The sequence below is a fragment of the Saccostrea echinata genome, unplaced genomic scaffold, assembly GCF_033153115.1.
Source record: "Saccostrea echinata isolate AGI-Se365-2 ecotype Australia unplaced genomic scaffold, CSIRO_AGI_Sech_v1 ptg000086l, whole genome shotgun sequence".
In the NCBI taxonomy this organism is placed as follows: domain Eukaryota; kingdom Metazoa; phylum Mollusca; class Bivalvia; order Ostreida; family Ostreidae; genus Saccostrea; species Saccostrea echinata.
Window position 1 is genome coordinate 628,784 of NW_026889835.1, and position 13,717 is coordinate 642,500.

Here is a 13,717-nt window from a genome sequence, read left to right on the forward strand (position 1 = left end):
AGTTATTGATCAGCTCATCAATTATGCCACCTGATTTCAGCGAGAGCCCTGTGATTTGGTTACTGAAAGACTGCCTTCCATCTGTCTCTCTAATTTTCTATCAAGTCTCTTGGGGCTGGAAGGCTTATACATTAACAAAATTAGTGAAAAAATAAACCATTTATTTGATACAAATTAAGGAATAGTTTATTTTGATACCTGTTTCTGCTGATGACAAATTTTCACACACTGTGATATGAATGCATAGTGTAAATTAAACCTTATACCTGTAGTTTGGCCTGCATGTTAATATGTAAGGAGATAAATTTCAAATAGGTTTTAATATTATCTATAAATAGATATAGCATGATGAATATAAATAAGCTGCTGATAAATTTTTGAAAAACTTTGTGACAGAACTCAACTTCACTAAATTATAGTAACCCAAATTTAGCAGAACCTTAAATTTTGGATTTGTCTTTTTGAAAAATAGGTGATGAGCAGAAATGTGTACATGTAAATTCTTGTCTGGAATGAGCATGTTTATCATCATCTTACTGTCCAGAGGATCAATACAAGTAACTTCTGCAGATTTATGACACTATCAGATGTGATGTAATACTATATAGCAGGGCAGATAGGAGTAATCTCCCCTTTGTACTTTTATCAGCAGCTGACTAATTGTAAACCAAATTCTTCCATGTAGATCAAGAATTGTTACATTTTTGTGGTTTCTTGATAAATATTTAGGTCATTACCAAGTTTCAGATATACACAGAATGATTAGTCACCAAGGAGTTATTGTATATTGAATATGCCATTTAATTACCAAACACCAAAGTGACTCTGATGCTTCATATAAAGATCAAAGGGCAACCTCAGTTTCAAATTGCATGAATGTTTGTTTTGGTTCCTGGGGCGTCAGGACCCCCTACCTCTCAGATATGTGTATCAAGTAAATGTTGTTGTACAAAGATGTTGAATTAGTGCTTTATCAGAATTAAGATGTGTGGTCAGCAAGTAGGAAATATGTGAAAATGACTTTGTAGCTGCAATTGACCAATGCCTGGGGAATTGAGAGGGTATCAACAAATGACCCAAAGCCATTCTTTGATTTTCTAATTAATTTTGGCTTAGCTTTATTGTGTTAGTTGAAGGGCAAAGATTTCTGATTAGAATTATAATGGAAGATTTTCCAAGTGCATGATATAGCATTTTGCCAACGTATCTGAAAACCAGTATAATTATATATGTGGGAAGGTTTAAAACTGGGAAATTCAGAATTTGAGCCTTTTGTCAGAAATGTGTATTAAAAAAACATATTTTTTACCTGAATGAATAAGGTGTTTTGCTTTATTGTACAATTTCTTTTAATTTTATTATTGACAATGTCTCCCAGTTAATCTTGCGTTGGCTAGAAGTTGGGTGCTATCTAAATGGGACTATCCCAATACGGAAATATTACCTAGTATATGTACACAAACACTTCTCTTTGCTTATCCCTCTTGTGGACTTCTCTATACAGAGATAACAATGACAGTTTTTGTGTCAAAGTCAAGCAAAGGGAATTCGGCCCTCTGGGCTGTTATTTTTCATAGTTATTTCAGCTTGAAGGGGCTATAATGTAGGTCTCTTTTGATGTAGGTAATATGGTTATATTTACAGGGTAATCAGCCTGATTTGATCAGGGCTCTGTGGTTCTGAATTGGTTTGGACACTATAGGATATAAAATTGTACTTTGTCCACTAGTGTGTCTGTGTGTGTTTGATAAGAGATTTAGTGTTGGTTTGTAGTCTCATGTCCAGGAAAGCCTTTAATGGTGTATGAAAACAACAAAGTTCGAGAAAATTGAAAATGTGCTTGATAAAATTAGCTAGTAGGCACCACTGGTTCGCCCCTTATATAAGTCTCATCAGATAAAATTCAAATATTTAATAAGAAAATGGGACACAAATGGTCTTAGAAATGGCCAAAAAGAAATCTCAGAACTTTTGTCTAGTTGGTGCTGCTTGTATAGAGGGGGATATTTAAACCCATTTGATATTTTGATGAAGAGGTGCTATAAGGAAATGATGATTATCTTAGGGTTACATCAGGAGTTTTTAAATTGAGAGTGAAAATATGCCAACAAGCTGTGTTTTTCTAAGTATTTGAGTATTTTGGCCAGCAATTTCATGGAATTCAGCTCTTGAAGATTCAATGCACAGGAAGTGGTAAGGTATTTGAATTAATTAAAGTGTGTCAGCTACAAGCAGGAAACAGAGGAAGCTGATTGAAGACTAGGAAAATCCAAGCACCTTTTCAAAATATACCAAACTCTTGTCAACAGGAAAGAGGCAAACAGACATACATCAGTAAAATCAGCTTAATAAGAGGGAAACTACACATCCTCTGGACATGATTTAGATCTTGACGTGTAAACTTTTTTTTTTTTTTACCTATACATATACCCAGGATATTTACAGAATTTGATAGGTTTCTCAGGTTACACAAATATTTTACCCAACTCACAACCATAAATAATGGTCACATCCTGTGGTAAGCATGAATGAAATGCTTTAGGGTCCCATGCACAAACAAGAGATATGATCTTAGTGTTAAGCAGGATTAAAGAAAATTAATCTATTAAGAGGATTATTGTTTAACTACTTTTTGGACTAAGTCATGTCACAACACTGAAAGGCACTAACCAAGTGTGTCATCAGACTATGTACTGAGAAATAAACACTTGAATGCATGTGCTGTGAATGAATTTATATCCCAGGGTATATAAACTTGGATGCTTCAAGAGTCTTTAGTTTTGTCTTTCTGATACAAAATCCATCCATTTATGAATTGAAAACTAAAGAATGTTAGAATGTTGGATTAGATACTCTATGTGAATAGCTTCAGTTTACATACTAGGGCAGATCTCCTTAATAATTCTTATGTGAGAGTGTACTTTCGAGGCATTTATAATAAAAATTTGTAATTTATCATCAATAAATGCCCTAACCAAACTTAAGTGATTTGAACAGTCTTTAGCAGAAGTAAATGTGTACTTAGTGGTCAAAAATTCTTAAAGTGGGTTTACAGTTAGACTTAAGGTACAAATATCTACCTATTTAGTGCTAGAGTATTGCCATCTTGAATTCTTCACTTATCAGTGTGAGTACTAGGGGATGAGACATACTTTTGTGAGAGTCTGTAATTCAGCCAATTTGGAACATCTTTTATTGAAATTGAACTGTAGGTAAATTGAGATTTATTTTGAAGGTAAATAGTCCTAAGCAGTTAGATCATGTCACAGGATGTGTGTCTTCAGATAATCTTTACAACAAGCAAACAACAAAGTCCAAACATTTTTCATTGACCCCAATCCCAAACTCTTGATTTATTCCCCTGATTTCATTTTCTCACCCAGATAATGGTTTGGTATAATGTTTTGTACCAACTTGTACTATTGTTTTTGGGATTTTTTGTCAAAAAAACAACATAACAGATTTAATTGTCTAAAAGCCTTCAAGTCATAATTTGATACCTCAATAAATAAAGGATTTCATTTCTTGTTTTAAGAAGTAGACTGAAAGAGAATGTGTATTTTAAATCAAGACAGAGGGGAAAAAATGACTTTTCATTGAATACACCTGATTAACTTCCCCTTCTCGTGTCGGTGAAAAAACGGATCTTTGCGTATCCATTCTTCTTTCAAAGAAAAGATTAAATCTTTAAAAATCAAAAGTTTCATTTATGTTAGCTGAAGAGGAGAATTTGCCTAATCAGCATATTTATCAAGTTTGGACAAAATCAGTAGCATAACAATAGTTTATGGTGTAACGGAGAGTAAGAGAGCCTTGGGCCGCAATACCTCATTCGTAATCGGAGATAGTTGACTAATACCTACCTATTAATTTCCCAGAGTGTTTGCAATCAAATTGCATTGTAACTTTAAAGCATTCTTAAAAGATAATGTATTTTGACCTGTGCACAAGATAAGGGTTTACCTGTGTAAAAAGGTGACAGTTAGAGAGATCATTTAGTTAACCTGCAGAATTTTTCATTCTTCAAATATGTCAAGTATTTCAATGATAAAATGTCTTCAATTTATTTATTTTTTTCACATTGAAATAGCACTTTGAATCATTTAAATCTCATGAAGAATTCTTTTATGTGCGAGAGGTTTATTGAAAATGAAGCTCTGAGTCATGGATGGAAACTAGGGTACAAATTGGACAAGTTGCAAAGGAGTCATTTCCCCTCTCTGTAAATAGGACAGTTATATAAAAAATATATATCTGTATCACACTTCAAGAGTCCTAAGTAGAATTCTCTACTTCCGTCTTAATTTGGGGGAATCACATTGGGTGAAAGATGACAGGAAGTGATATAATCTTGTGTGTGGATATGAATATTATGTTGAAAGCAGCATGTTATGGTGTACCGGTAGAATACACAAACAGGAAGCTAGAAGGGGGGAGATGGGTGGTACTGATGGCTTTCAGATGTCTTTGTGGTCCCCACTTATCAGCCTCTTGAAAAACTAGGAAGATCTAGGACATCGACTCCATGTTGGGACACATGTTCTCTGTAGGCACACTAGGGGGAACGTGTAAGCAAAAACTCAAGAAAAATAATTTCTGAGAACATTAAGAGTTGAAAGCACTTGAGTTTTTGTAATTAAAACACTTGCATTTACCAGATTCACCTGCTGTCTGCTTCTCTTTCGGCCATGGGCATTACCTAGTTGTTTAGTTAACAGATATTTTGTCTCTGTAACGTCTATAAGTATTTATTGATTTCTCAAATTTGTATACTTTTATCAAGTCAATTTTTGACTGATATACATATGAATTCTAATCATATCTGAAAACTTTTAATTCTTCATCAAAAATGTAGAAAACTGAACGGCCAGATTAATTAAAAATAGAAATTATGGATTTTTTTTCCTTCTAGTACACAAGCTTTAGTGCATTGAACTGATGAGGTCAATTGATTAGAATTCAAATTAGAAGGAATTCAGAGTTGACACGAAAAATTTTCTAAGCTGATCGTGTGCAGAAGTAGAGGAAATGCCATTTTCATTGACAGATGGTGAGCAGAATATTCCCAACTGTCTGTCCATAAATTAGCAAGCAGCAGATAAAATGTCCTCGATGTTTACTTTTGCTAAGTCTTAATTCCTTGAAACATGGCTCTTGATTATATTTTTCCAGCTGTCTTGTATGAAAATAACATTTGTTTTCAACAAGCTAATTATTTTGATGTGATGCATATAGATATACTCTTAGAATGCAATAATTTTTGCTCCTGTGGCTTTGGTGCCATATATATATTTTGCATTTTGTTTTTAATTTCTACTCAGGAATAAGAAAATGAACAGCTATATGGAAATTTTAAAATTGATTGAAGAGGATTAGAATTAGCCAATCACAGTGTAGCTGATTTGAATAGCAGGTGCTGAGATTGCCACAAAATATCATCTGTTTCTTAGCATTTATAGATGCAATATGAAAGGTTTCTACACTTGATGAAATAAAATTACTACATGTACTGACAAAAATCTGAGATCTAGTCTCTCATTCAAAGGGATCTGAAAAATTTGTATCATATATTAACCATTGAAGTACTATGAGAATTAATACATTTATCAATGCGTATGATATCTCGAGAGGACAGTCTTTATCATGAAAAATGCATGTATTCCCAGTCATTTCATGTTAACTCGCACAGCCTCTTTAAAAAGAAGGTCACAGAATAGGTTATTACCTTGGTGCACTTAGAAGTATGCACCAGTAAAGAAATCCTCAAGATAGAAATGGAATAAAAAAAACAAATAGCCTAGGCCTGTGATTGAGTGCGTAATTTTTGATTGGGAAGATCGTTTTTAGGTTATAAATAATTCTCTACAGGTTCTGTCTGTGTTCAAGGTGTGGAAGGAATAGAAACATTTGTTGTATAGTCTAAGGAAGAAAATATTGGTGTTTTCTCATAGCAAAATGTTGGGAAAACATTTTGAAAGCTATGTCGAATAGCATTTGCCACACTACTGTTGATTTGATCATGGTTTACTGAGTTGAAGAAAAGTTCAATGGATTATATTGAAACTTGGTTAAATAGTGGTGAATTTTAGAAATGAAAATTTCAGTATAGTCTTAGTGGTGATAAGAAGTGGTGGCCTGTTTTATTATAAGTCAGTCTGACTCCCAACTGTCTGATAGTTATTCCGGTGGGGGCTAGTTTTTAACACAGTTTGTTTACCTTTGACATCTGTTTGTGTTTCTACTAATGTTGGGGTCCATAAAGGGATAGAATTCACTTTAAGTATTGTAACAAATAGAAGTTGTGCATTTTGGATTATGCATGCACTGTGTACACTACCCACCTCTTAAGGAAACTTGATGACTTTGATGCAACACACTTTGAAATTCTCTTTTAAAAGAGGCACGTAACATCAGAAATGTCAAGTACTGTACGCTGCAGACCCTTAACTGAGATGCTTTGAGTTGGTCTCACTTTCAAATAATTAAAAAAAGGATCAAAAAGCTCTAACTTAATTTTATGAAATATCTAAAATCAGAGTTTCGAGTTTGGGTCATCATTGACTGGAAACAAGAAAATGGGATGATAAGTCCAACAAATTTGAAGTAGAGATTTCTAGCAATGTTGGAGGGCTTAGTCTTTATATCTTTTGAGAACCAGAAACCTGGGTGATGATGTCACCTGTGCTATTACTTAGCCATTATCTACCGGATGGAGGTAACACACTTTGTCACACCTGTGGGTCATGAATTGGGGATTAGAGAGTTAGGGCAGGGTTTTCCTTCCATTTATCAATTATCAACAAAACACAGCTTTAATATTGTTAAGAAATGACCTTCAGTAAAAATGATAAACCATTTTTAACACAAGCCGGACTTGGTCTTCATATTGAAATCTTCTACATAAGATAATGATTGAATATTCAGCTGAGAGAATTAACTTGTTTTATCTTATATGCTTCCAAGAAGGCAGACTTCAGTAATTTGTAAAAAGGATAGAGAAGAAAAAAAATTACTAGTCAAATCTCTTAACAGTTTTTCCAGTTTTGTTTCTTTACTTTTAAAGTGCTTTGCGTAGTTTAAAAAGTCAGCGAAACACTATATTGAATTGAGTTACCTCTGTATTTTATTTGAGACAAAATCCATATCGAAAATTAAAATAAAATCTATTTAAGTTTCATCATTTATTAAAAATCTATATTTGTGATGTATTGAAATTCAATCAGTCTTTTCAATTTGAAAAAAAAGGGCAATTGTTATACTCATGCTGGTAGGGTCTAGTATGCGTGTATTGAGAACTAAATAAACAAGTGACAGATGGTCACTTTAAAAATTTGGGCCTTACTTATCTAGATTTTATTTTTGAATTTCGATATTTGAATTTATTGTGTATAAGGTACAAGCTGTTAGATTTTTGGGGGACAGGTAGAAAAAGGACTTGTAATTTGAATTGGGTAACAGGTGGTGATTATGAGAGGATATGATAGAAGGGTGCATTGCGTTTCCTTTTATTTGATGATTAGATATGACACCCGCCTGTTACATGGTTATTCCAGCAGGCAACACATGTATTTCAAATATTTATTTTCAAAATAAGATTTATTGATGATTAATTTTATTTGTTGTTTTTTTTTTCCCAACAAAATTCCAGTGGCTTTCAATCTTTCAAAAGCTGTTACACTTTGGTGACATTATTTATGTATATTTTGATTAATGAGTATCATAAAGTATGCATTTAATATTTGATGTAAAAATAAATTTTTGAATAGAAGGACCAATCTATTTAGAAATGGTTTGTTTCATTATTTCTTTCACAGTGGAATTAGGGTTGGTGTATTTTGTGAAATTCTCAAACAGTAAAAGGAGTTGTCTCTCTTGTGGTATCAATTATTGCTAATAACATTGCCATTAACAATGAATTATTGATTGAAGAGTCATCTAAATGTGTATTATTATAAAAAGTCTGTCACATTAACTGGAGATGCGCTCATTCATGCATAACTAATAGCAAACTCCAACCATAAAAACAGGAAGCTTGCTTTTTATCAAGAAATTAGTTGAAAGAATTAATATCAAGCCTTTCAGGGGGCCCGTGTGCAATTTATTCTTGTTAAAAAAATGAAATGAGACATGGTATCGTGTCGTCAGCAAATTACTGAAGAAAATCCTTTTCCAAGTTATCTAAGAATGATGTTTTCAAGAAACATCTGGGGATTTGAATGAGGAAAAATAGGTTGTAATTTGTAAACCCTATTCATTTCATTTTCCTCTCAATCTATGTTGATAACATCAAAACAGATGCTTAGATTTGGACGATGAAGTTCACCATGTAATGATCAAATAAACTGTAATAAAAAAAGGAGACCTTATTTTCTTTAGATGTGCATTTTTCTCAAAGTTTCACGACATTCTAACATTTATATACACTCAGAACTTCAGAGATATTCATTTTCAGTTCTTTAAACTGTTCACAGATGTATAATTGCATTTATCTTGTTTTTAAGCTAATTGGCTAGATATGAAATTCAGCAAATGGTAAAAATTTGGTTGAATATAATGTGAACAATGACTTTGTATGATTACAGAATAGTTCTATTGTCATACATATATACATAGTGTATTGATTATGAATACAATGGACTTCAAAGGAAATGATAGACTATGATATTCATGTTTAAATACCCAAAGTGAATGGGAGCAGCTTTTTCATTTGTTTAAAAAATGGGGGGGGGGGGGCTGTAAAGTTGCATTCTGTAATTGCCTGAAAAAATTTAAAGCATTAAATTTGAATTTAAAGAAATGATTGATACAAAGTGATTGTTACAAAAATTTAAAACATTTGCTTGCAAAATAAAGGAGAGGGAGGCCTAAGGGTGTTTTGCCATTTTTTAAATTTTCAAAATGAGATAAATTATTACTTTGATATGCATAATATATATATTTTAAAGTATTTATCACATTACATTTCATTTTCATTGTTTTTATTTCAGATATGGAATTTACTGTGTTTTCTTGGGATATGAATTAATATACAGAAGAGTTCCTTGAAGATTTTAATGGACTAGTTGAGAGGATAGCATGAATTTTATGGTTTGTTGTTTTTTTTTATTTGTACGATTCAGGATTCAGAAATTTTGTGCTTGATCTTGATCAGCACTTTCTTCAATTTGCTAAAATTCTTAGTAATAAATGAACAGTACATGTATGACACAATGTGTAGGAATATTATATGGATTTCAGAAAGTCTATTTATAAAAGGTACCCCATATCTTGACCTCCTCCTAATCAAGCATTAATTTCCCTCCCAGATTGTTAGAACTATAGAGAGGATCCCAAATATAGGGAAGTATATCTAATACCGGTAATTGTGTCAGTTATTCTGAGTATGAAGTGACTCTTCTCTGGCCAGGGCAGAAACACTGAATCATGCAGAAAAAAAGGTTGAATCATTGACTTAGTCTGGGATGTGGTTGGCTGGTTCCATACAAATTATTCGTCTATTTATACATCTACTGCATTGATCCCCTAGATACATCAATTAAATAATGGGCCCACGAAATACCAGTGGTACTGCAAACATTCTTTGAAAGTGGGTAACACTTTGAAGTGACATAAGTCAATAAAGTTTGTCACCAAAGATTAGGCTTGGAGACTAATACATATCTCTTATAATTACTTGGTTATTATCAATTAATCATAGCTTTGTAACACAATAGTTAACATACGTGAAGATCACTTGCTCTTATTTCATTTATTTAGTGCAGTGTCTCCTTTGATAGTTTTATGAAAGAATGTAAAATACTTTTAAATATTGAATTTTAAAAAATTGTGGATTTATTTTAAATATGTATGCTTTATTGCATCAGTGAGTTAATTGTGTTTTGGAATTGATTAGGCTGTAACTTATTTATCACAAAAAGAATAAGAATCCGTGATGAATCCATAATTTTATCTGGAAACGGTCTGAATATGGTACAATACATGGTATTGGTTGTCATTATTTAGCATGGTAATTAAGATACTTTAAAAATAGGCCATGGTATAGCAAAATAATTAATTGAAAGGCGTTTCTTTCTCAATCATAAAAATTGAGGAAATCTGGTTCACCTTATGTTAACATCATTTATGGCCTTTATTTGTGGGTAATTCTAAAGAATTTATCCAAAATCAATCACAATATGGCTTTTAAAGCCTTATTCTGCCAAGGGCTTAAAAAAAGGATGTGTAATAGCAGCTTCCAATATTCATAAATAGGCATCAGATAGGTAGACTATGTTCTGTGCTGAAAGATCCAAATGAAACTTCGGAGGCTATAAAGGGAGGGGCATTATTCAAAGGGTTCGGTCTTATTTTTAAACCCCAGATTGCGCCAAACACACCACAATACACAAAACTAAATAATTTATTACTGGTCAAGTAAATCTGTGAGAGTTGAAACATCTGCCATTGCTTTGACAAAAGAGCTAGCTCTCCATTGGGAAGTTCAACTGTGGTTGGAGGGGGAGGGTGTAAACAGCTGATTTCTCCAGGGTCACGACCTTGTTGTCATGAATACATGGATGAGGAATTCATTTTGATTGTTGAATCAAAGTTTTAGTGCTGTTTTGCTTTTTAGTGTGTGTTTAAACAATTAAATGTTGTGTTAATATTTTTTAAGGGTGCAACGATAAACCGTTTGACGGTATATCGCGGTATATTTTTCCACGGTTCAATTCACGATACGCTAAACTGATATCGCGGCTCGGTTCAATCGGTCCAGAATTATCCGTTTTGTCCGTTTTATTTCTTTCTTTAATATTTCATAATGGCTTCCGCGCAAAACGTGAGGTCGCCGATAATGTTTTTACAGCAGTTAAACTCATCTCCAGCATCTTACAGACCTCACATTTAACACGGAGAGGGACCTAATGTGATTATAAGTTATAGATGTTAAGACAAATGATAAACCCTTTAGATCTAAACGTATTCTTTGGTAATACACGATATTCCATCACGTGTGAATTTCGATGAAAATTCGCTGTCTTGTTGACTAAAACGTATTAACACGAGAAATATGAAAACTGGTTTTCTACGTAAATAAAAGGAATAAAAGAATGAAGTCTTCCTTTTTCATTCCAATTTAAAAGGAAGATTATTAGGAAAGGTCCCCGTAGTTCCTTGTAAATGTTCATCATTGGTTTAGAATGTTGACACAACTCAAAGATCTACCTAACAATCCAATTCAAGTTAACAAAGATTTATTTTAATTATTATTAAAAAATATGAACATTTGTATAACCCTGTCAAGTTTAAAAAAAATATGATGACAATTTGACAAACTTGAAAGACTTTTTAACCTTGTTATGTATCGTGATACGTATCGTATCGTGAACTGAATACCGTGATACGTATCGTATCATGAGGTTAGTGTATCGTTGCACCCCTAATATTTTCTATAGTTGAAGTACATTACTGAAATAAATATATTTACTAAAATAGTTTTATGGGAAGGATATTTGGGACCTCCCATCTTAATTGCAAACATCCACTTTGCTAATGCAGCAATTCTGTGATTTTCTCCACAGAATGATTACTATATCTGTATAGCTGATTATATTTATAAACCTGTTAGAGTTTAGTTACTAGCTCTGTACACACACCCTCAGGTTGTGATTATATTTACTGTGATGGAGAAAAACAAGGAAATGAATTCAAAGACGCAGGTTGTCTTTGAAGGGAATTTCCTGACATCCATTATCTTGTAAATAAAGTATTATTATGTACCCCTTACACTTGTCGTGGCTGTAATAATAATTTGATAATTTAAAGTGTTGATTTTTCAACCTTTGAAGGAAGTTAATCTATAGGTGAGGGAATCCATTACATTATGCAAGTCTTCCTGTTCCTATGAAAATGAGGAGAATAAATTGTTATGCAAGTCTTGTTTGACAAGGTATACCTAAGGCTTTGACAGTTATTGGCAGTGTTCAGGGTGTTCCAGTAACACCTCCTATAGTCACCAGCAGGGGGCATAGTAGGGGGTGAAACTACAGCTAATCAAGTGAGAAATTAACTACTGCCTTATAGGTACCTCTATAGCCCCTCTCCTCACCCCCCCCCCCTCTCTCTCTCTCTCTACAAATTTTAAAGAACTCAAGATAAAGAGTCAAGTTTTTTCCATTAAAATTTATTTTCCCCATTTGTAAATAAAAGTAAAAAAAAGGGCATTCCAGTTATGAATAAATTAAGGTTCAGCACCCTACCAAGGGAGATCATTTTTGAAATGGGGCTATATGTCACCTCTCATTCTATTTTATTTTATCCCTTGATCCCCTCTCCCTTGCCAACAGACTTCTATGATATACATAAGAATATTTCTGTTGAGAAACCCTTAAAAAAATCAGCACGGAGAATTTAAATATCAATATTATGAAATCATAAAAATATAATTATCAAATACTGTAAATAACATTAATTACCAGAAAGTCAGGTGTGTGCTTAATGTGTTAAATATCAATTATCAGTATTTATTATCCTGATTCTAAATTCTGTCTAACAAATCCCTTGGTTGTTTTGAGACCATTGCAGACACAATCCAGACAGTTAATAAAACAAACATGTTTTCTTAGTACCAGTTGATAAGATTTATGCAGACAATATACATGTACAAAAAATACAAACCTGTGCATATTTCATGTGTGGTAATCTACTAACATGATCAAACATTAGTAACATTGGGTAAAATCAGATTGATTGATTTTTGGAAGGTATTTTGTTGAGGCATGTGAGTAATACATGAGGTGGCTCTGAGCTGGTAGTTAGTCCAAGTGTTATTCACCGGAGCTCATCAATAATGAATGTGGGAAATAGTGCTGTGACTGTCTCGCATGTAGAACTATGGCCCAATCAGCCCTATCTAACAGATGCTATACAGCCATAGATTCAAATTTTCTCCAAATGCCTTATTAATATTTAAGTAGAAACTAAAGTCATGCTTCCTGGCTGTCCAACATACAAATTTTATTTATTTAATATTATTATCAAGAGTTGTCCCCCTTTGTGCAGTTTTCAATATTTATGTCTATGTGTGATATTCATCTTTAAATTTATTTTGGCAGGTCACTGGCTCGGGGTTTCAACATTCCTTTCTTAATTGTTTTTGTGGAGCAAGTGACACATTGACACCCCATGCAAACAGTAAGAAAACCCCCTGACTGTATCCATACACATTAAATACCCTATGTTAATCCCCCCATGTATACATGACATTATTCCCACTTGTATGTTACAAAAATGTGGACAAGATTTGAACATATTATCCCAGGTTGTTTGCTTAGACTGTGCTTTCATCATAAACACACAAATTGAAGGATTTGCCAGACGGAAAGTAAAAATTCAAGAACTTTCTGTTGCTAGAAGGTGTTTTTATTTTAAACCTGTCTTCATTTCAGTGTATTTGGGACAAGGTTCATGTAATAGAGTTCTCCATGCGTTGTATCAACAGTTGTACAAGAGGTTTTTTAGAATGGGTTAATTAGTTTGTTCTCCGATATGTGAATATATATCTTCAGGTTTAAGAATTCCCAAAGTTTACACCATCTGCATCGTATGTGAAAAAATAGGTACATTTTGAATGGCCTTACATCTATTTATAGTTGACTTTCTAGGATAGGCCTGACCCTAGGATTAAAAATTGACCAGTTTTGTGGGTAGACCCAGAATCCATAGATCTCACCTGAAG

General features: G+C 33.1%; 1 long non-coding RNA gene across 1 annotated transcript in view; it reads left to right on the forward strand.

The window, feature by feature from the left end:
* The window catches only part of LOC133177147 (uncharacterized), an 80,280-nt gene that overhangs the window by 12,379 nt on the left and 54,184 nt on the right, over nt 1-13,717 (forward strand). Inside the window, exon 2 of the long non-coding RNA XR_009719611.1 lies at nt 8,988-9,087. This is a non-coding gene — a long non-coding RNA (uncharacterized LOC133177147). The remainder of the gene's footprint in view (nt 1-8,987; nt 9,088-13,717) is intronic.